The 21225-nt window shown below is 39.2% G+C and overlaps 1 long non-coding RNA gene across 1 annotated transcript; it reads left to right on the top strand.

The window, feature by feature from the left end:
• The first annotated feature begins 12351 nt into the window (after positions 1–12351).
• Positions 12352–12884, top strand: LOC106082820 (uncharacterized). The gene is made up of 2 exons (XR_001220551.2): positions 12352–12621; positions 12683–12884. It is a non-coding gene; the product is annotated as an uncharacterized LOC106082820 (long non-coding RNA).
• The last annotated feature ends 8341 nt before the right edge of the window (positions 12885–21225 follow it).

The following is a 21225-nucleotide window of genomic DNA, read 5'->3' as shown; positions in this document are numbered from 1 at the left end:
ATAGCTGTCAAATAGACCGATCTTTATTTTTTGCCCAATTTCGCGGAAATTTGAAACCGTGGGTAGTTTCAGGTCTCTCAACTTCGAACATAAATGTGGTTCAGATCGGACTATGTTTAGATATAGCTGCCATATGGACCGATCTGCCGATAAAGGGTCTGAAGCCCATAAAAGCTTTATTTATTACCCAATTTCGTTGAAATTTGAAACAGTGGGTTTTTTTAAGCTTCCCGACATCTGACCTAAGTATGGTTCAGATCGGACTATATTTAGATATAGCTGCCATATAGACCGATCTCCCGATAAAGGGTCTGAAGACAATAAAAGCTTTATTTATTAACCAATTTCGCTGAAATTTCAAACAGTGGGTTATTTAAAGCTTCCCGACATCTGACCTTAATATGGTTCAGATTGGGCTATATTTGGATATAGCTTCCATATAGACCTATCTGCCGATAAAGGGTCTGAAGCCCATAAAAGCTTTATTTTTTAACCGATTTCGGTGAAATTTAAAACAGTGAGTAGTTTCAGGCCTCTCAACTTCGAACTTAAATATGGTTCAGATCGGACTATGTTTAGATATAGCTGCCATATAGACCGATCTGCCGTTAAAGGGTCTGAAGCCCATAAAAGCTTTATTTTTTAACCGATTTCGCTGAAATATGAAACAGTGTGCAGTTTTAGGCCTCCTAACATAGGACCCAAATATGGTTTAGATCGGAATATATTTAAATATAGCTGCCCTGCCGAACCTAATGCCTTTTTACTTGCTTAATACTTTTTTGGTAGTCTACTATTCTTTGTTTACGGATTTTTTCCAATTTTTGAGTTTTTTTGCCAAAAATGACGAAATCTTTCTGCAATGCCCCATATACATATACATTGACATATAATTTTTTGCACACATACAATCATCGACATTTTGAAGGATAATCATTGCGAGTGTAGATGGATTGCCAACACCATGGCAACCATACTATAAAATACACTTAACCAATGATGAATGCAACAACTTTTTTTTCATACATGTACGAAAATATTAATGCGTGGCAACAACTATTAATCCATGTGTTTGTGTGTGTGTGTGTATGTGAAGTGGCTTAAGTATATACAAAGTTAAGCCTATGAAAACTTTAGAATTGGAAAAGATTCCTATTTGTCATGTCCTTCATGGCAATGGCAATAAAAACGTGCTACTCCATTTCAAGGATGATCACGGCAATTGTATATCGTACTGTGTCATTGTGTATATAATGCGTGTCTCGTTTGAATGGGATATTGCACAGGAAAATGTTAATGTTCTAGGCATTTCCGGTGCAAGTTGTTGGTTCTGTGTGTTTGGGGTGGTCGGGATGGCAGATCCATGTGGTATGGTTAACTCTATTGACACTGCACGTCTGTAGTTCCGATGTGCGCATTGTTGACAGCAAATATTGTTCAGCAACACATCCGGTACATTCAAATGCAACCGAATGCAAATAAACGCATATTTGTTTATAAGGAAGCTGAGATGGATACATGAAACATATGTATGCCAGCGGAAATGCTCATACTTAAGTGTATGTGTACTTAATTCTATGGTTTTCGCTAACATTTTAAGTAAACGAGATTAGCGAGGTGAATATTGGATAAAAATTTATATGTGGACGCCAACCTACAATAATCCATTTGCTAACAGCTTCTCTATGGGAAATAAAAGGATTATAAATCAAACTATTTGAAATTTGCTGCAAATGGATGATGAATACATATTTTCATCGCCTCCACCGTAGCATGGGGTGGAATAATATAATTATTCCGTTTGTAGTTTAGGTTAGGTTAGGATAACGTGGTGGTCTATGGTTCTAAATAGACTCACTTAGACTATTGGAGTTCATCGTGATACCACAGAAGTGGCATATCAGGCCTCTAGTGGGAATCGAACCCTCGACTCCCCTCCAACTGGTAGTCCGAGCACGCTACCAACTAGGCTACCGAGGCGACCTCATTCTGACAAAGTATACACATAGCTATGTATATTCTTGAACGTCTTCACATTCTCAGTCGATTTAGCCATGTCCGTCTTTAGATTTCAAATAAAATAATATTTTTAACAATGAAGACATGGTTATCCGGCGGAGGGACTGGCGCCGGATAACTTAATGCATACCTTAAGGGCACACCATACATCCCTCAAGGGCAGGACGGAGGAGACGGCCCTCCACGAAGTAGTGGTACAAGTAGTCGATACGTCTCTCCAACTGAAGGAATAGGCGATAGCGGCCTTCCTAACTATTGAAAGGATATCTAACAACGTGGAAATAGAGTCGATGGTCATCGCCACGTTGGACGGCATGCTACTTGGCAGGATTATCAACGCGGACTTCGGAGATAGTTTTTACAGAAGGCGGGTGACAAGAGGAACGGGTTCCTCACAGATTCTCTGGAAAGTAGCGAAAAACAAAATCCTTTTGGATCTCATTAGGTATGGCGTGAAAATGACCGCATATGCGCACGACGTCGTACTACTGTTTCGAGGGAAATTCCTGTCGACGATCAGCGGCATGGAAAGGTCGCTGACGAAATGGGCTACGAGAAATGGATTCAGAAAAAATCCAGGAACGATAGAGCTGGTCCTGTTCAATCGGAGATTTAAGTTGCAGAATTTTAGACTCCCGTATTCGGACGATCTTCGCTCCAAGATGGAGTCAGGGAAGGGATTGTGGGTTTACTCCGAGGCACACAACATCGGTTTGTCGGTGAGAGTGCCGGGCAGGTGTACATTTTTTCATGCAAAAACCTGTGCCATAACTATAGCCGCAAAAGAAATTCTGGGAAGAGATTTACAGTCTGCGAAATTCAGGACTTATGTGGACAGTCGGCGATCCTCAATACCTTGTAAATGGGCTTAAACAGTCCAGGTTTTGATATAGCTGCAATATACCCGATCTCCCGATTTGAAACCTTGAGCCCCTGGAAGCCTCCATTTTGATCAGATTGGGCTGTACCTAGTGATTTATTACGACTCTGAACAATCGTGCCATGTACGGTCCAAATATGTATGTGAGCTGATGAGCCGGTCTATAAGCAAGCACAACTACAGCGGTCAAAAAAAGTATTCATCATTCAATGTTTTTTTTTTAATAAGTCTACAAAAGACAATTGGAATAAAAACATATTAAACTAATGATGCAGTAGTGCTTGTGTGATATATATGTACACAATTTCATTGTTTTTAAAGAAAAAAATAGTATTTATTGGAACAAAAAGGGCCATTTTACAGCTGAACACAAAAAATTAAACAAAAAAAGTATTCATCATTGCAAAAAAACAAAAAAATAAATAACATAATTTAAAAAAATTAATACTTTGTTATTCGACCACCGCGTCTTATAACTTCTTTTAAACGGTTTGACATCGATTGGACTAATTTAGCGGTTATATTTTGGTCTATATTAGTCCATTCCTCCATTATCACCTGTTGCATTTGACTCTTGCTCGAAAACTTGCGCGTTCTCAATTTGCGTTCGAGATGTTCCCAAAGATGTTCAATTGGGTTCAAGTCGGGACTTTGAGGAGGAGTTTTAATGACTTTGGGGCAGTTATACAGCATCCACATCTTGGTATTTAAAGCAGAATGTTTGGGGTCATTATTTTGATAATATTGAAAGTTATTACCAAGCCCAAGTTTTACAGCACTATCTTTTAAATTCCTCTTTAAAATGTCAATGTAATACTTATGATCCATTACTCCATTAATAATTTCAAGATTTCCCGCTCCTGAAGCCGCCATACACCCCCAAACCATTAAACCACCTCCACCATGTTTTACAGTAGCAACTGTGTTTCGTTCTTCAAGCTCTGTATTTGGTTTTCTGTACACTATGACCTTTCCATCGCACCCAAAAAGATTAAACTTGCTCTCGTCTGCAAAAATGACTGTTTTCCAAAATGATTCGGGCTGTTTTACATACATTTTTGCGAAGTTTAGCCTTTTCACTCGGTTTATTTTATTTATAAAGGGCTTCTTACGTGCAGTTCTTCCTCTGTAACTATGCCTTTTGAGTGTATTTCGAATTGTTTGTGTAGTAACTTCCTTCCCTAAATATTCCATAGTGTTTTTACGAAGAATGGTCGCATTTGTCTTCGGAGTTTTCTGAACTTGCCGCACTAGCCAACGCACATCTCCAACTGAAAGTGCTTTTGGTCGACCAAATCTTGGTTTATTGTTAACAGTTTTCGTTTCTGTCCACTTTCTGATGATGGATTGTATAGTAGATCGTGGTCTATTTAATATTTCACTGATAGTTTTTTGAGTTAAACCATTCCTGTGGTGTTTTATTATCAAAACTTTTACCTCATCAGAAACCTCGTTTTGCCTACGACCCATTTTGACAAAAACTATATTTTCAATGAAATTAAATATTTGCTGTCAAGGGCAAAGCCTCCTTTACTAAATAAAACAGAAAAGGGGGATTCCCAAATAATATTTGAATTTGACTTTGATGATAGCACATCAATGATGAATACTTTTTTTGTTCTGTTTTTGGTGTTATTATATAAAATTGCATTTTTTGCGCTAATTAAATTTATTTTTTGAATTTATTTTAAAACATATTACGAAAAATAAACTATTGCATAAAACTGCATTATTTGTTTACTTTAAATTTTCTTCAATTACCCAAAATAAGTGAATTTATTATCAATTTTGCTAATGATGAATACTTTTTTTGACCGCTGTATGTCCTGTAACTCAGTTAATTTATTGGGTTGCCCAAAAAGTAATTGCGGATTTTTCATATAGTCGGCGTTGACAAATTTTTTCACAGCTTGTGACTCTGTAATTGCATTCTTTCTTCTGTCAGTTATCAGCTGTTACTTTTAGCTGCTTTAGAAAAAAAGTGTAAAAAAGTATATTTGATTAAGGTTCATTCTAAGTTTTATTAAAAATGCATTTACTTTCTTTTTTTTAAAAATCCGCAATTACTTTTTGGGCAACCCAATAGTATAAACTTTAGTAGAATCAATAGTGGCCCAAGATTCGGCCGGTTTTTATTTTTTTTTTCTTAATTGCTTCTCTATTAGTTGGAAAATAGGTCTTCACTCGACTGAGTGTTCACTCTACCCGAATTTTTCCAGCTTTTTAATTGGAAATTTTGTTTTCGACTAAAAATTTATCGGTTAAATCAAAAGATTTGGTTTAACCGGGAATGCAGAGATGCTGTAAGATCAAAAGAGAATCCATTTAGGACTTGGCGTCTGAACAAAAATGCCAATACCGAAATGCTGCGCAAAAAGGCAAGAACTTCGTGTGCCATAGTACTTAGACAAGAAAAGTTTCTTTACGAACAGCGTCTTTGTGTCAAAGTTATTGCTTCTCCGAGGGGAAGCCAGAGCTTTTTGGTCATTCATAAAAGGAGTAAAAAGCAACCCATCGGCAATCCCAACTCTTGTTAAGGATGATCAGGTATTCATTCTGGCTGAAATGTTTGCAGGAAATTCTTCATTGCCGTTTAGCAATCAACCACTCCCCGTGATTGATAGTGTACCTAGTTCGATGCCTCAGATATTCTTTCGAACATGTGGAGTTAAAAGGGTCCTTGCGGATCTCGACGTTAATGAATCTCCGGGCCCGGACGGTATATCAACACTTGTTCTTTGTAAGTATTCTTCGACGCTTGCTCGTCCACCACGCAACCTTTTCAACCTTGCTTACCGTGCGGGTGTTTTCCCAGCGCCTTGGAAGGTTGCGAACGTTCAGCCCATGCCCAAAAAAGTGGGGCGAACAACCCTGCGAATTACCGGCCAATTGCGATATACTCCGCGCTCTCCAAGGTTATGGAGAGTATGGTAAACCATCATCTTGTCAGATACTTAGAGTCCAATGGCCTTATTAGCGACAGACAGTATGGGTTCCGCAGAAATCGCTCTACGGGAGACCTAATAGCATTTTTGTCGGAACGATGGTCTCGCTCCATCCACAAGTTTGGTGAGAGTAAGGTCGTGGCTCTGGATATCTCCAAGGCATTTGATAGGGTTTGGCACGTTGCACTTTTATCAAAGCTTGGCACTTTTGGAGTCGGTAGATTTAGATTTCTATCGAGCTTTCTCAGAGATCGCACTATACGAGTTTGTTGTAGATGGGTTCTCATCAGATCAGAGTATACATTGACCGCAGATGTGCCATAAGGCTCTGTGCTTTCCCCTTCCCTTTTTATACCCTCCACCATAAGATGGGGGGTATACTAATTTCGTCATTCTGTTTGTAACTACTCGAAATATTCGTCTGAGAACCCATAAAGTATATATATTCTTGATCGTCGCGACAATTTATGTCGATATAGCCATGTCCGTCCGTCTGTCCATCCGTCTGTCTGTCGAAAGCACGCTAACTTCCGAAGGAGTAAAGCTAGCCGCTTGAAATTTTGCACAAATACTTCTTATTAGTGTAGGTCGGTTGGTATTGTAAATGAGCCATATCGGTCCATGTTTTGATATAGCTGCCATATAAACCGATCTGGGGTCTTGACTTCTTGAGCCTCTAGAGTGCGCAATTCTTATCCGATTAGAATGAAATTTTGTACGACGTGTTTTGTTATGATATCCAACAACTGTGCCAAGTATGTTTCAAATCGGTCCATAACCTGATATAGCTGCCATATAAACCGATCTTGGGTCTTGACTTCTTGAGCCTCTAGAGTGCCCAATTCTTATGCGATTAGAATGAAATTTTGCACGACGTGTTTTGTTATGATATCCAACAACTGTGCCAAGTATGGTTCAAATCGGTCCTTAACCTGATATAGCCGCCACATAAACCGATCTAGGATCTTGACTTCTTGAGCCTCTAGAGGTCGAAATTATTATCCGATTTGCCTGAAATTATGTACTACGGATCCTCTCATGACCATCAACATACGTGTTTATTATGATCTGAATCGGTCTATAGCCCGATACAGCTCCCATATATATATCGATCTCTCTATTTTACTTCTTGAGCCCCCAAAGAGCGCAATTCTTATTCGAATTGGCTGACATTTTACACAGGTCTATATATATAATAATAGCAGAGCAAAATCTTTTCTTATATCCTTTTTTGCCTTAGAAGAGATGCCGGGAGAAGAACTCGGCAAATGCGATCCATGGTGGAGGGTATGTAAGATTCGGCCCGGCCGAATTTAGCACGCTTTTACTTGTTCTTATTTTCATTGACGATCTATTTGGTCAGACTTCGAATCCAGTCTACTCATTTGCCGATGACAGTAGTCTGTGTCATTCATATTCATTCGACCATGGGCCCAGTCCTCAAGAAATTGTGGACAGGAGGCGCATTATGGATGAGACGCTCTCCCAGGATTTGTTGGCCATTTCCGAGTGGGGTAGAATGAACAGAGTAGACTTTAGCGCACAGAAGACGCAGTGCTGTTTCTTGCCTCACAAGCGATTCACTGATCCACTTCAATCGTCGATATCTATCGACGGTATAAATATTGAGCAGTCAGATGCTCTTGATGTTCTGGGCATGAAGATACAATGTGATGTCCGTTGGTCAAAACACGTATTCGAAGTGTCGAAAGAAGCATACAAGTTTTTGGGCTTTCTTAAGCCGAATCTTCACAATATCTATACTACCTACATCAGGACTCTCATATATGGGCAGGAGCTCCAAACTCATCCTTGATGCTACTTGACCGGGTTCAACGCAGAGCGATGGTGTTGATTGGAGACAGTATGGTATCCAACTCTATTGCTTCCCTTGAACATCGTCGGAATGTGGGTAGCGTTGTATTGCTCTATCGTTATTTTCATGGCGTTTATTCCAGGGATATTCGTCTACTCATCCCTGACGTTAGGATGTTCACTAGGAATGCAAGACTTGCCAGGAACTCACATCCGTTTGTAATTGATTGGCCAGTCGACCGAACCATGCATTACGGAGAAAATTCATTTTTTTTTGCCCGAACCATTCGTATGTGGAATCGACTTACGGCTAATGTCTTTCCCACCAACATTGACGTTCAGAACTTTGAGACTAATATCAATAAACACTACTCCCTCTTTCGCCCCTCCAACCCTAAACTTTTCTAATTGCCAACGCAATGCACTTCGTATATAGGGGACATCCCCTGCGTGTTGGCTACGTGAAAAAAATAAAGATATTGTGTAAATTTATAGCAATCCTAGTCCCGTTTCAAAAACAACCTTTTTTAAGCCCTTTTCCAGTGTATGAGTATTTGTTTCATACAACCGTTAGGTTTGCATGTTAAAAATACCTTCCTTTGCGTTTCTTTGCAATTTCATTTACGCTTTACTCCGAGTATGCTTATGCAAGTGTGTGAGTGACGCATTTCATGACAGTGATATATATCACATTTTCCAAATTGGTAAGAGTGAAAACCTTGCAACAGCCAACTTAAATAGTTGCAACTGAAGCTTTCAAGGTTTTCGGCTATAACAAGTTTAACAAGTTCTCGGTTTTCTTGGGCAACTTTTGGAGAAAGTTTGACTTTTGCAGAGAACTTTACAACTGCACCTGATATCGGGCGCCATTTACTCACTGCCTCCTGATGACTGTCTGGGGCATGTTGGGAAATTATTAAATGAGTACCAAGTAAACATAACCTTTTGCATAGTTTGTTTGTTTATTTATTTTTTCTCCCATTGCTTTATTAAAGTTTATTTTAATTCCAAAAAAGGATTTCATTCCCATATGTACGAGTATGCACATGTGTATGTGTATGGGTGCTTGCTTGTTAGTAAACTAAAATTAAGTATCCAACTTTATGGCAGCTGAAAAATTTAAAATGAAATTTATACAAAGGCATGAGTAACAAAGCTGGACCCAATTAAGAAAAGTGCATGCTATTTGCGATTAAAACATACATGAGATGTGATAAGATTAAGGAAAGTTTGCCTTTCTTAAATTTGCATCCTTAAGTGTATTGAATATGTCATCAAGTTTATCTTAAAGTCTGAAATACAGAATGAATGAATTATAACGAAAGCTAAGTTCCAACGAATGTCGTCCAATCATTTCAAAATTTCTGCTGCATTATTGTTGTATATGTTACTCCTAGTTGGTAGTGAGTTAGGCTTACTAACGCAAAGCTTTATGGCCTCGCATTTCATCAGAGTGTTTGATCTGTCGAAACAAACTTGGTATATCCTCATTGTGACTCATCGAAATATTGATCTAAGATCCAACAAAGTTAAAATATTCTGGATCGTCTTGACATTCTTAGTTGTTCGTCCGTCCGTCTGTCTAGCTAATCTGTAAAGCTAAGCGTTTGAAGTTTTGCACAAATACTTCTTATTAGTGTAGGTTAGTTGGGATGGTCAAAATCGGTCCATAACCTGTTACAGCTGCCTATTTCCCCACTTGACGTATTGAGCCTCTAGAGTGCGCAATTCTTTTCCCATTTGGCTGAAAACTTTCATGAATCCAAGTATGATCCATTTAAACCAATTTTGCGCTTTGACTGCCTAGCCTCTAGATGGCGCTATAGGTATGGCGCTATTACTTGCTATAAATCTTACATATTTGAAAAAGTCTTATAAAGAACTTGTCATATGCGATCCATGGTGCAGGGTATATAAGATTCGATCCGGCCGATCTTAACGTGTTGTCCAAAGCTTAATCTAGGCTGGAAGGAAGAATCCGCCATGGAGTATAGAACGCAAAACGCTCGTAAACAAAAAAAAAAAAAATAAAAACAAGTAACAAGTAAAAGGGTGCTAAGTTCGTTCGGGCCGAATCTTATATACCCTCCACCATGGATCGCATTTGTCGAGTTCTTTTCCCGGCATCTCTTCTTAGGCAAAACAGGATATGAGAAAAGATTTGCTCTGCTATTAGAGCGATATCAAGATATGGTTTGGCTTGGACCACAATTAAATTATATGTTGGAGACCTGTGTAAAAAATCAGCCAATTCGAATAAGAATTGCGCCCTTTGGGGGCTCAAGAAGTAAAATAGAGAGATCGATTTATATGGAAGCTGTATCGGGCTATAGACCGATTCAGACCATAACAAACACGTATGTTGATGGTCATTAGAGAATCCGTCGTACAAAATTTCAGGCAAATCGGATAATAATTTCGACCTCTAGAGGCTCAAGAAGTCAAGATCCCAGATTGGTGTATATGACAGCTATATCAGGTTATGAACCGATTTGAAACTTATTTGACACAGTTGTTGAAAGGAAAAATAAAATACGTCATGTAAAATTTCAGCCAAATCGGATAGGAATGGCGCCCTCTAGAAGATCAAGAAGTCAAGTCCCCAGATCGGTTTATATGACAGCTATATCAGGTTATGAACCGATTTGAACCATACTTGGCACAGTTGTTGGACATCATAACAGAATACTACGTGCCTAAATTCATTCAAATCGGATAAGAATTGCGCCCTCTAGCGGCTCAAGAAGTCAAGACCCAAGATCGGTTTATATGACAGCTATATCAGGTTATGGATCGATTTGAACCATACTTGGCACAGTTGTTGTATATCATAACAAAACACGTCGTGCAAAATCGGTATGGCGGCTATATCAAAACATGGACCGGTATGGCCCATTTACAATACCAAATACCAACCGACCTACACTAATAAGAAGTATTTGTGCAAATTTTCAAGCGGCTAGCTTTACTCCTTCGGAAGTTAGCGTGCTTTCGACAGACAGACGGACGGACGGACATTCCTATATCGACATAAAATGTCACGACGATCAAGAATATATATACTTTATGGGGTCTCAAATGAATATTTCGAGTAGTTACAAACAATATGACGAAATTAGTATACCCCCCAATCCTATGGTGGAGGGTATAAAAAGGCATTAAGTTCGGTCGGGACGAACTTTGGATACCCACCACCTCGGTTATATATATGTAAACCCCCTTTCGTCACAATCCGATGAAAATGGGATATCTTTATTATACAAAGTTTCAGATCGGACCATATTAAGATATAGCTGTCATATAGACCGATCTGCCGATAAAGGGTCTGAAGCCCATAAAAGCTTTATTTATTAACCGATTTGGCTGAAATTTAAAACAGTGAGTAGTTTTAGGCCTACCAACATCTAACCCAAATATGGTTCAGATCGGACTATATTTAGCTGTAGCTGCCATATATACCGATCTGCCGATAAAGGGTCCGAAGCCCATAAAAGCTTTATTCTTTAACCGATTTCGCTGAAATTCGAAACAGTGAGTAGTTTTAGGACTCCTAACATTAAACCCAAATATGGTTCAGATCGGACTATATTTATATATAGCTGCCACATAGACCGATCTGCCGATAAAGGGTCTGAAGCCCATTAAAGGTTTATTTTTTAACCGATTTTGCTGAAATCTAAGACAGTGAGTAGTTTTAGGTCTACCAACATCTGACCCAAATATGGATGGATATGGATATGGATCGGACTATATTTAGATATAGCTGCCATATAGACCGATCTGCTGATAAAGGTTCTGAAGCCCATAAAAGCTTTATTTTTTTTAGCCGATATGGCTGAAATTTGAGACAGTGAGTAGTGGTTTAGGTCTACCAACATCTGACCCAAATATGCTTTAGATTGGACTATATTTAGATATAGCTGTCATATAGACCGATCTACCGATAAAGGGTCTGAAGCCCATAAAAGCCCTATTTATTATCCGATTTTGGTGAAATTTGAAGCAGTTGGTAGTTTTAGGTCTCCCGACATCCGCCCCAAATATGGTTTGGATCGGGCTTTATTTCGATATAGCTGTTATATAGACCGATCTTCCGATAAAGGGTCTGAAGCCCATAAAAGCATTATTTTTTGTCCAATTTCACTGAAATTTGAAACAGTGAGTAGTTTTAGGCCAAATATGGTAAAAATAGAACTGTATCTAGATCATATAGACCGATATGCCGGTTAAGGGTCTGAAGCTCATAAAAGCTTTATTTATTAACCGATTTTGTTGAAATTTTAAATACAAAATTCAACAATGACTTATATTTATAAGACCACTCAATGTCCGTACCGAATTTGGGTGCTTAAGTTATCCAATTTTCATCGGATTGTATCGAAAGGGTGTTTACTTTGATGGAGTGAAAATGGCCCCTCGAAATTAGGCATCAGAGATTAGAGAAGGAGCGCAATCATGGCGCTTGGAAATCTATTCCACATTCTGCTTAGAGGAACAAATTTACCGTAACGACCAACTAAAGAGTAAAAGTAAATTAAGAGCTTCAATCAGGCACATTGTCATACCGGTGGGACGGTATGACAATGTCGCCATAATATGACTATGAATTGATAAGTCCCCTTCCAAGACATTGGGTTGCATTAAAATTTGCGACTTTTTGCTAAATTAAATTTTAAGCACGAGTGTTTTTTTTTTGTTTGTTTTAATTGCCCAATTATGCAAGGCACAATGCCATTCCCTTACTCAGACTTGGGTAGACTGGCTTTTGTGAACATATATAAGCCAAGACCATCTGGTAGATATTACACACCTGAAGTAACTTTCTTCTTCAATTTTTTGATTTTGATTTAAAATTTTCAAACCTTCAACAACATGAAGTTTGCTTTGTTGTTCGCTCTTATTTTCCAAGTTCTTTTTGTAATTGGCCAGGTGCATGGAGAATGCGTGGCACACGGAAAAACGGTAAAATTTTCCCAAAATATATGTGGTTGCAAAGTCTATACTCTTTTGTCTATTTTTACAGTGCACTAAAACCTCGGAATGTTGTACAAGACTTCATGGAGGTGTGGTGTGCAGAAAACCCGGATTATTAAAAGAAGAAGATGAAGGAACCTGTACCTACGTGTCAAGTGGACCGATAATGGGTTAGGTAAACATAAAACGCTTAAACTGAATGATTCTATGGGACTATAAATAAAAATGTCTCCATTTGAAGAGAATTAAAAGGAGTTTCTTTCTTATTATACCCACCACCTTAGGACCACCTTAGGGGGTATATTCATGTAGTCATTCCATTTGCAACACATCGAAATATCTATTTCCGACCTAACAAAGTATATATATTTCGGATCGTCGTAAAATTCTAAGACGATTTAACGATGTCCGTGTGTCTGTCCATCCGTCTGTTGTAATCACTCTACATGCTTCAAAATTGAGATATTGAGCTGAAATTTGGCACAGATACGTTTTTTTGATGCACGCTGGTTAAGTTCTTGAACGGGCCAAATCGGACCATATTTGGATATAGATGCTAAATAGACCGATTTTACGATAAAGGCTCTAATGCCCATAAAAACTCAGTTTTCATCCGATTTTACTGAAATTTTAAACAGTGAGTAGTTTTAGGCCCCCCGACATCTGTCCCAAATATGGATCCGAACGGACTTTATTTAGATATAGCTGCCGCATAGACCGATCTGCCGATAAAGGGTCTGAAGCCTATAAAAGCTTTATTTTTTATCCCATTTGGCTGAAATTTGAAACAGTGAGTAGTTTCAGGCCTCTCAACTTCGAACGTTCTTGAACGGTCCAAATCGGACCATATTTGGATATAGCTGCTATATAGACCGATTTTCCGATAAAGGGTCTTATGCCCATAAAACTTCATTTTTCATCCTATTTTGCTGAATTTTTAAACAGTGAGTAGTTTTAGGCCTCCCTATATCTGACTCAAATATGGTTCAGATCGGACTATATTTGGATATAGCTGCCACATAGACCGATCTGCCGATAAAGGGTCTGAAGCCCGTTAAAGCTTTATTTTTTAACCGATTTCGCTGGAATTGCTGGAATTTAAAACAGTGAGTAATTTCAGGCCTCTCAACTTCGAGCGTTCTTGAACGGGCCAAATCAGACCATATTTGGATATAGCTGCTATATAGACCGATTTTCCGATAAAGGGTCTAATGCCCATAAAAACTTCATTTTTCATCCGATTTTCCTGAAATTTTAAACAGTGAGTAGTTTTAGGCCTCCCTATATCTGACTCAAATATGGTTCAGATCGGACTATATTTGGATATAGCTGCCACATAGACCGATCTGCCGATAAAGGGTCTGAAGCCCATAAAAGCTTTATTTTTTATCCCATTTGGCTGAAATTTGAAACAGAGAGTAGTTTAAGGCCTACCAATATCTGACCCAAATATGGTTCTGATCGGCGTATATTTAGATATAGATGCCATATAGACCGATCTGCCGATAAAGGGTCTGAAGCCCATAAAAGCTTTATTTTTTAACCGATTTCGCTGAAATTTAAAACAGTTGGTAGTTTAAGGTCTCCCGACATCCGCCCCAAATATGGTTTGGATCGGACATTATTTAGATATAGCTGCCATATGGACCGATCTGGTGGGTACCCGAGGTAGTGGGTATTACATAGAATTTGTGTTTGTTTTAGGACTTCACTGTCTGAATAATTCATGTTTTAACTCATCCATGGATTAGTGGTAGTACGGCGTAGATGGAGGCTTGAATTAAGGGTGCACTCAAAGCTTACCATCTTTACCTTTCCCTTATGCTTATACAATACCCTGAATTCCTACACTATAATTATAGTGTACGAGTATAGCAAAAGGACTGCGTATTAGATTTAGTTTTTTTTTTGCCTTAATTTCAAATTACAAAATTGCCATTGGCAATTTAATTGCAGGCACAAAACCATCAACCGCAGTATACTAAATATTCATATTTAATTTGAATTTTTAACGATTACATAGAATTTGTGTGTGTTGCATGACGCCACGATCCCAATAATCTTAAGCCTATTTGCGAAATTATTTCATTAAATTGAATTGCCACCAGCGATAATAAGGGATCAAATGGGTATACATTTCAAATAATTATCACAAATAATTGTGAGTACCTAAATCCGATAACGCAGTAAAATTAATTTAATTTAACAGTTAAAAAAAAACAAGTTTTTAAAATGTCAAAAAAAATGTTTTCATGAATTATTCTATTATTATTAAAAAGTTTTATTTAACTATTCCACTACGGTTTTTGGGTAGCATAATACGATAGTCAAATGAAATTCAAATCAGAGGTATTTAACACACACACACACACATATACATCAATGCAAATTGAAATTAATTTCTCCTAACTACACTTTTTTCTCGACATTTTGTGTGTTTGTTGAAATCAAATCTTGGAAAAACGAAAAACACGGTCACCCATACTCGTCTGACGGACAAAACACATTTCAGTTGGAGTTTTGCTAGTTCTCTGAAGGCATCTGCTAATTTAACTACTACCACTACTGCAGACATTAGCGCAAACACCACAGCACGAAACTTATGGAGTCCCATAAAAGTATCACATATGCAGCCAGGCCAAAACTGGAAAGTACTTACTCCCACTCTTACATACAGGGAGTATCAAAAAAAAGTTATAAAAGGCTAAAATCAGGCGAAACCGATGAACAAAAATGTGGCTATACAACTATGAAAATGCTATACAACCCTTGAAATGCCTACTGCCTTTCAAACTCGTTGGTCCTAACGCCGAATATATACTTGATCGGGCTCAATCGGGTCACTTATATATACAAGTGGATATATTGACCGATATCTCGATATAACTTTTTGAATGTAAATTGAAATACTGAGTTATAATGAACTTCTCAAATAAGATCCACATCTGTCCATATTTGGATATAAGCTGCTTTTCATCTAATTTCGCTAAAATTTTCAATATGAGTTGAGACAGATCTCTCCAGAAGGAACATATCTCTAATTTGGGTGTAAGATTCGTAATCTCTTCTTAATTACCTTTAAATTAAGTTCCTTTATTTGTAGTTGATGTGGCGCGTCCCTCAGACTCTGGCCCCATATCTTCAAATCAGATTCTTATTCCACCACAAAATACCATTTATTTGAGTCCCATGCTATCCCGAACGCTCAACATGCCCGTTCAATGGGGAATTGGGTGGGGCGTTCCCCTCTAGTTTCTTCAATACATACATAAATATTTTTTGTAATCCACTGTAGAGCTGAGATTATCATGTCCGCTTATGACACTGAACGCCTGGGTTCGAATTCTGGCGAGAACATCAGAAAAAAATGTTCAGCGTTGGTTATTAAAGTTGCCAAACTTTTGATAATCGCAACACTCGATATTTTCGATATTTCTAATAATAAATATCGATACTATTGTTAATTTCCCATCACCTATACTTCAAACGAAAATGAGAAGTAACAAGTAAAACGGCATTATGTTCGGCCGGGCCGAACTTTGGATACCCACCACCTCAGATATATATGTAAACTCCATTTCGTCACAATCCGGTGGATAACTAAAGCACCCACCCCGACACGGGCATTGAGTGGTCTAATATATATGTCAATATTCAACTTTGTAGAACAAAATATTGGTCTTTTTGGCAGGTATATCCAATTACAAATTGATCTGAACCATATTAAGGTGGATGTCGGAAGGCTTAGAAAAACTTACTGTTTAAAATTTCAGCGAAATCGGATAAAAAATAAAGCTTTATGGCCGTCAGACCCTTTATGGGGAGATCGACAGCTATATCCAAATATAGTCCAATCTGAAACATATTCAGATGTCATATGTCGTGAGGCTTAAAATAACCCACTATTTAAAATTTCAGCGAAATCGGGTAATAAATAAAGCTTTTATGGACTTCAGACCCTTTATCGGGAAATCGGTCTATATGGCAGCTATATCTAAACATAGTCCGATCTGAACCATATTTAGGTCAGATGTCGGGAGGCTTAAAATAACCCACTGTTTTAAATTTCAGCGAAATCGGGTAATAAATAAAGCTTTTATGGGCTTCAGACCCTTTATCGGGAGATCGGTCTATATGGCAGCTGTATCTAAACATAGGCCGATCTTAATCATATTTAGGTCGGGTGTCGGGAGGCTTAAAATAACCCACTGTTTCAAATTTCAGCGATATCGGGTAATAAATAAAGCTTTTATGGTCTTCAGACCTTTTATCGGCAGATCGGTCTATATAGCAGCTGTATCTAAATATAGTCCGATCTGAACCATATTTGAGTCAGTTGTCGGGAGGATAAAAATAACTCATTGTTTCAAATTTCAGCGAAATCGTGTAATAAATAAAACTTTTATGGGCTTCAGACCCTTTATCGAGAGATCGGTCTATATGGTAGCTATATTTAAATATAGTCCGACCTGAACCATATTTGGGTCAGTTGTCGGGAAGCCTTAAACTACTGAGTGCTTCAAAATTTCAGCCAAATCGGATGAAAAATAAAGTTTTTATGGGCAATAGACCCTTTATCGAAAAATAGGTCTATATAGCAGCTATATCCAAATTTGGTCCGATTTACCCCGTTCAAGAACTTAACTAGCGTGCACCAAAAAGACATATCAATGCCAAATTTCAGCTCAATATCTCGATGTTTGAAGGTGATTACAAACTGACGGACAGACAGACTGACACACGGACATCGTTAAATCGTCTTAGAATTTTACGACGATGCGAAATATATATACTTTGAAGGGTCGGAAATTGATATTTCGATGTGTTGCAAACGGAATGACTAAATGAATATATCCCCTATCCTACGGTGGTGGGTATAAAAACAGTTGTTGGAAGTCATACGAGAGCACTATGTGCAAAATTTAAGCCAAATCGGACAAAAGTCGTGGCTTATAAGGGCTCTAAAGCTCAAATCGGAGATCGGTTTGTATGAGAGCTAGATTAGGTTATATACCGATTCAGACCATACTTGGCACAGTTATTGGAAGTCATAACATACCATTATGTGCAAAATTTCAGCCAAATTGGACAAAAATTGCGGTTTCCACAGGTTCAAGAAGTCTAATCGGGAGATCGGTTTATATGACAGCTACATCCGAACCGATATGGCCCATTTGCAATTCCCATCGACCTACATTTGTCCCGACACGGGATAGCTGTGAGCACCACACAGGCTGAGACATTGAGCTCCAATTTGTGTGGTGTTCATTGCTGTCACGAGAAGCTTAGCTGCGAGCTACCGGGCACGTTCACAGGTTGCGGATAGTGGAATGCTCCGTACGGAGTAGCTGCAACGGCAGTCGCGGACAATCAGCGGTATCGAGCAGAGTCTCAGTGAGAGGCCGGGCGCCATCGGCTCTTGCACAAATACTGAGTGCCTATGATGCTTGACAAGACAAGGCGAGTTATTGGCGCCTTTAAATAACCAATGGCCAACCTGTTCCCGCGGCGATTGGTCCTTTAGACTGGAACTAACTTGCTTACCGACAGGAGCTTGACGAGGATAGCCACCTCCACATGAAAATGTGGCTACGACGACAACAACAACAACCTACATCAATATTTAGTATCTGCGCAAAATTTCAACCGGCTAGCTTTACGCATTCGACCGCATTCGTTAATTTGACAGACGGGTGGACGGACGGACATGGCTAGATCGGCTCAGAATGTCGAGACGATCCAGAATATATTTGTATACCTTTTGGGTTCGAGGTGTTACAAACGGAATGACTGGATTAGTATACCCTCATCCTAAGGTGGTGGGTATAACAATTCGCAAAGTTATTGATGTTTGAAAATCGAAGATCCCACCCGGGTGGGCTTTGGGCTTGCGAAGGTAAAAGCGATCTGAATGATTCAACGGTAGAAACTATAAGGCATCTTCCTTCCTTCTCCTGTTCATGTGGTTACCTCTTTTTGACGTTTGCTGTACATAGCCAAATGTATAGAAGTAGAACGATTGCCTCAGGATGGCGAGCAATTAAACCAAGTGAGTATAAATTAAATGGTGTTAGAATACTAATGCCCTCCTAAATCCAACTCCACAGAAACTGACTCATACACACACACATACACAGATACTCACAGATGTGTATAATCATCATATGTTGTCGTATGCACAAGCGCGTAATTCTGGATTAAAAGGAGTACAGACAGAGATACTGTCTAAAATAAGCTCTAAAATCTACTCCTAAGTGATGGGGGCGAGAAATGAAGGAAGAGTTTTTTGCGAACACTTTAAATGTAATATTAAAATGTTGCCTTTTTTTTTTGGGGGAATAGAGGATTTGGCTGAACTCCATTTGGGTAGTGTGGTTGTTTTAGTTAAGCTAAGGATTACAATAACTGTAGTTGGTAGAACGGAAATGCTTCAGGTTTCAATTCATTGTAAAAATAGAATGGATTTATATGTTGATAGATTTAGCCTAGGTTAGGTTGAAAAGAGAAGGCGCCCAAATCCAGATTAATTCGCCCCAAGACACAATGGATATATAGCCAGTTATACATAAGACGGTAATTGGCTTGCTGTCTGCTCTAAATACTAAAAAGTAACCTCGAAAAAGAAAATCTAAGTCTGTATTACTAATAAAATTCCTAATTGTTTTCCAAAACAACCGTTTCTTGTCTGCTATGGTGTCTCCACCTAAGTGCCGGTGTTTGTTCGCCGCCAAATCCGGGCAATGATATAGGAAACGCTTCAAAGTCTCATCATCATCCCCACGTATCCTTCACATGCTATCACTTGCCGCACCTGTTTTGTATAAGTGAGCTCGTAGTCCTATGTGTCCCGTAATAATACTGAAAGCTCCGAACCTCCTTTTTACTTCCTTTTCCATCCGGATCTCCCCATAGGATTTTCGTCTCCCTACCGACCGTTTCGCTATTCCGCAGTATTAAATGCGCGTTCGTCGCCCAAGCCCTTAACTCGAACTGCGTTGACCCGAAAGCCTTCGATTTATCCAAGTTTATTGACGGAAGTTCCCTGACCTTCACTGCCAAATCATCTGCTTTCTCATTCCCTGTTATTCAGCTGTGGCCCGGCATACAAACAATGCGGATAGTGCCATGCTCTGAAATGGAGATAATCTCCTTACACTTGAAGACTCTTACCGAAGCGCTCTCTGTTCTCTTCGATCCCTTTTTACAACATTAACTTCCTAATGGCAGTTCTGTCAATTCAAGACTGTGCCGCTGGCAGCAGTGCCCCGCACTCGCCCTCTCTGCACTCGATCGTCTCTGGTATTCGATTCTTCCAGGTTTCCTATCGTCGCCTCGATTATACCGTGATGGTATGACCTGCTCCTATCCTCTATCCATACTCCCGTCGTCTTAAGTCTCCTAGCCGCAGTGGCTGCTTCGCACTCGACCTCAAGTGTCGCCTCTGGTATTCGATCAGAAAGCTCTTCCATTCCTTCCAGGTTTCCTATCGTCGCCTCGATTACACCGCGATGGTATGACCTGCTCCTATCCTCTATCCATTCTCCCATCGTCTTAAGTCTCATAGCCGCAGTGGCTGCCTCATACTTAATATGTTATTCTACTGGTCGGAAACTAGAATAGTTTCCAGTGCCCTAGTGGGGGGAGTGGTTCTATTCGTTGAGCCTATGGCAGGGCAACAGGTTCTCTGAAACTGTTGTATTATCCTTTTTCTCCATCACAGTCTACCAAACTATCCTCGGATTCAGGCCCCATTTCCAGTATATGGCTCGTCAACATAGTGCCCAAGATCTGCGAGCCTTCTAGGTACGCTCCTAAATGTTACACTTCAAAGGAAAGAAGGATTCGTCTATTTTATGCAGAACTTCGCGTAGAGCAGTCTCCCCCGATCTTGACATAGGGCGGCAGAGATTGTCCTATCCAGAGATGTTGAGCGATCTAACATCTATAACTACAGCGATAGTCAAGCAACATTGAAGGCTTTAATTCGCACGAGTATAAGATTTAAGGTTTTGGGTTACTGTCAAGAAATCTTAAACTGCCTTCAGAGGAATAGTAATCTGGCTTTATGCTGGATTCCCGGACGTAGGGATATAATAGGAAATGAGAGAGCGGACATGCTTGCGAGATCGGGATTAAGTCTTGTGCCAATATTGGATATACTAGCGTTATAAGGATACATGGTTAAATCGCTGGAATTCAACCGCCGGGTGTGAACAAACGAAGCTTCTAGGGGATGAACGCTCGAAATCAAACATAGATAGCCAGTTGTCAATGGAAAAGGCACATCTAAATATGGTTATCGTAACAGGACATGCAAAATGCAAATTTTGCCCATGAACATTCCACTAAGGAACAGGGGCAAACTTCTCACATATCAATGAGTGCAGTCCGATTCATGACATCCGTCGGTGGTGTCATGAGATCGACGCTTTGGAGGACAGCTTTCTTTGTCAATGTCCTGCTTTAAGTTAAAATAGAACCAGGATACTGGGTTCTTTTTTCTTTGAGGCACTAGAAGAATTGAGAGGCGTAAATCCGTGCAGGATCAAGGAGTTTGCTTTTTAAACTGAGAAAAGAGGGAAGTTGAGGCAT

This window comes from Stomoxys calcitrans, chromosome 2, assembly GCF_963082655.1.
Source record: "Stomoxys calcitrans chromosome 2, idStoCalc2.1, whole genome shotgun sequence".
Taxonomy (NCBI): domain Eukaryota; kingdom Metazoa; phylum Arthropoda; class Insecta; order Diptera; family Muscidae; genus Stomoxys; species Stomoxys calcitrans.
The sequence above is the reverse complement of the archived record's forward strand: the minus strand, read 5'-3'. Positions and strand labels throughout refer to the sequence as shown.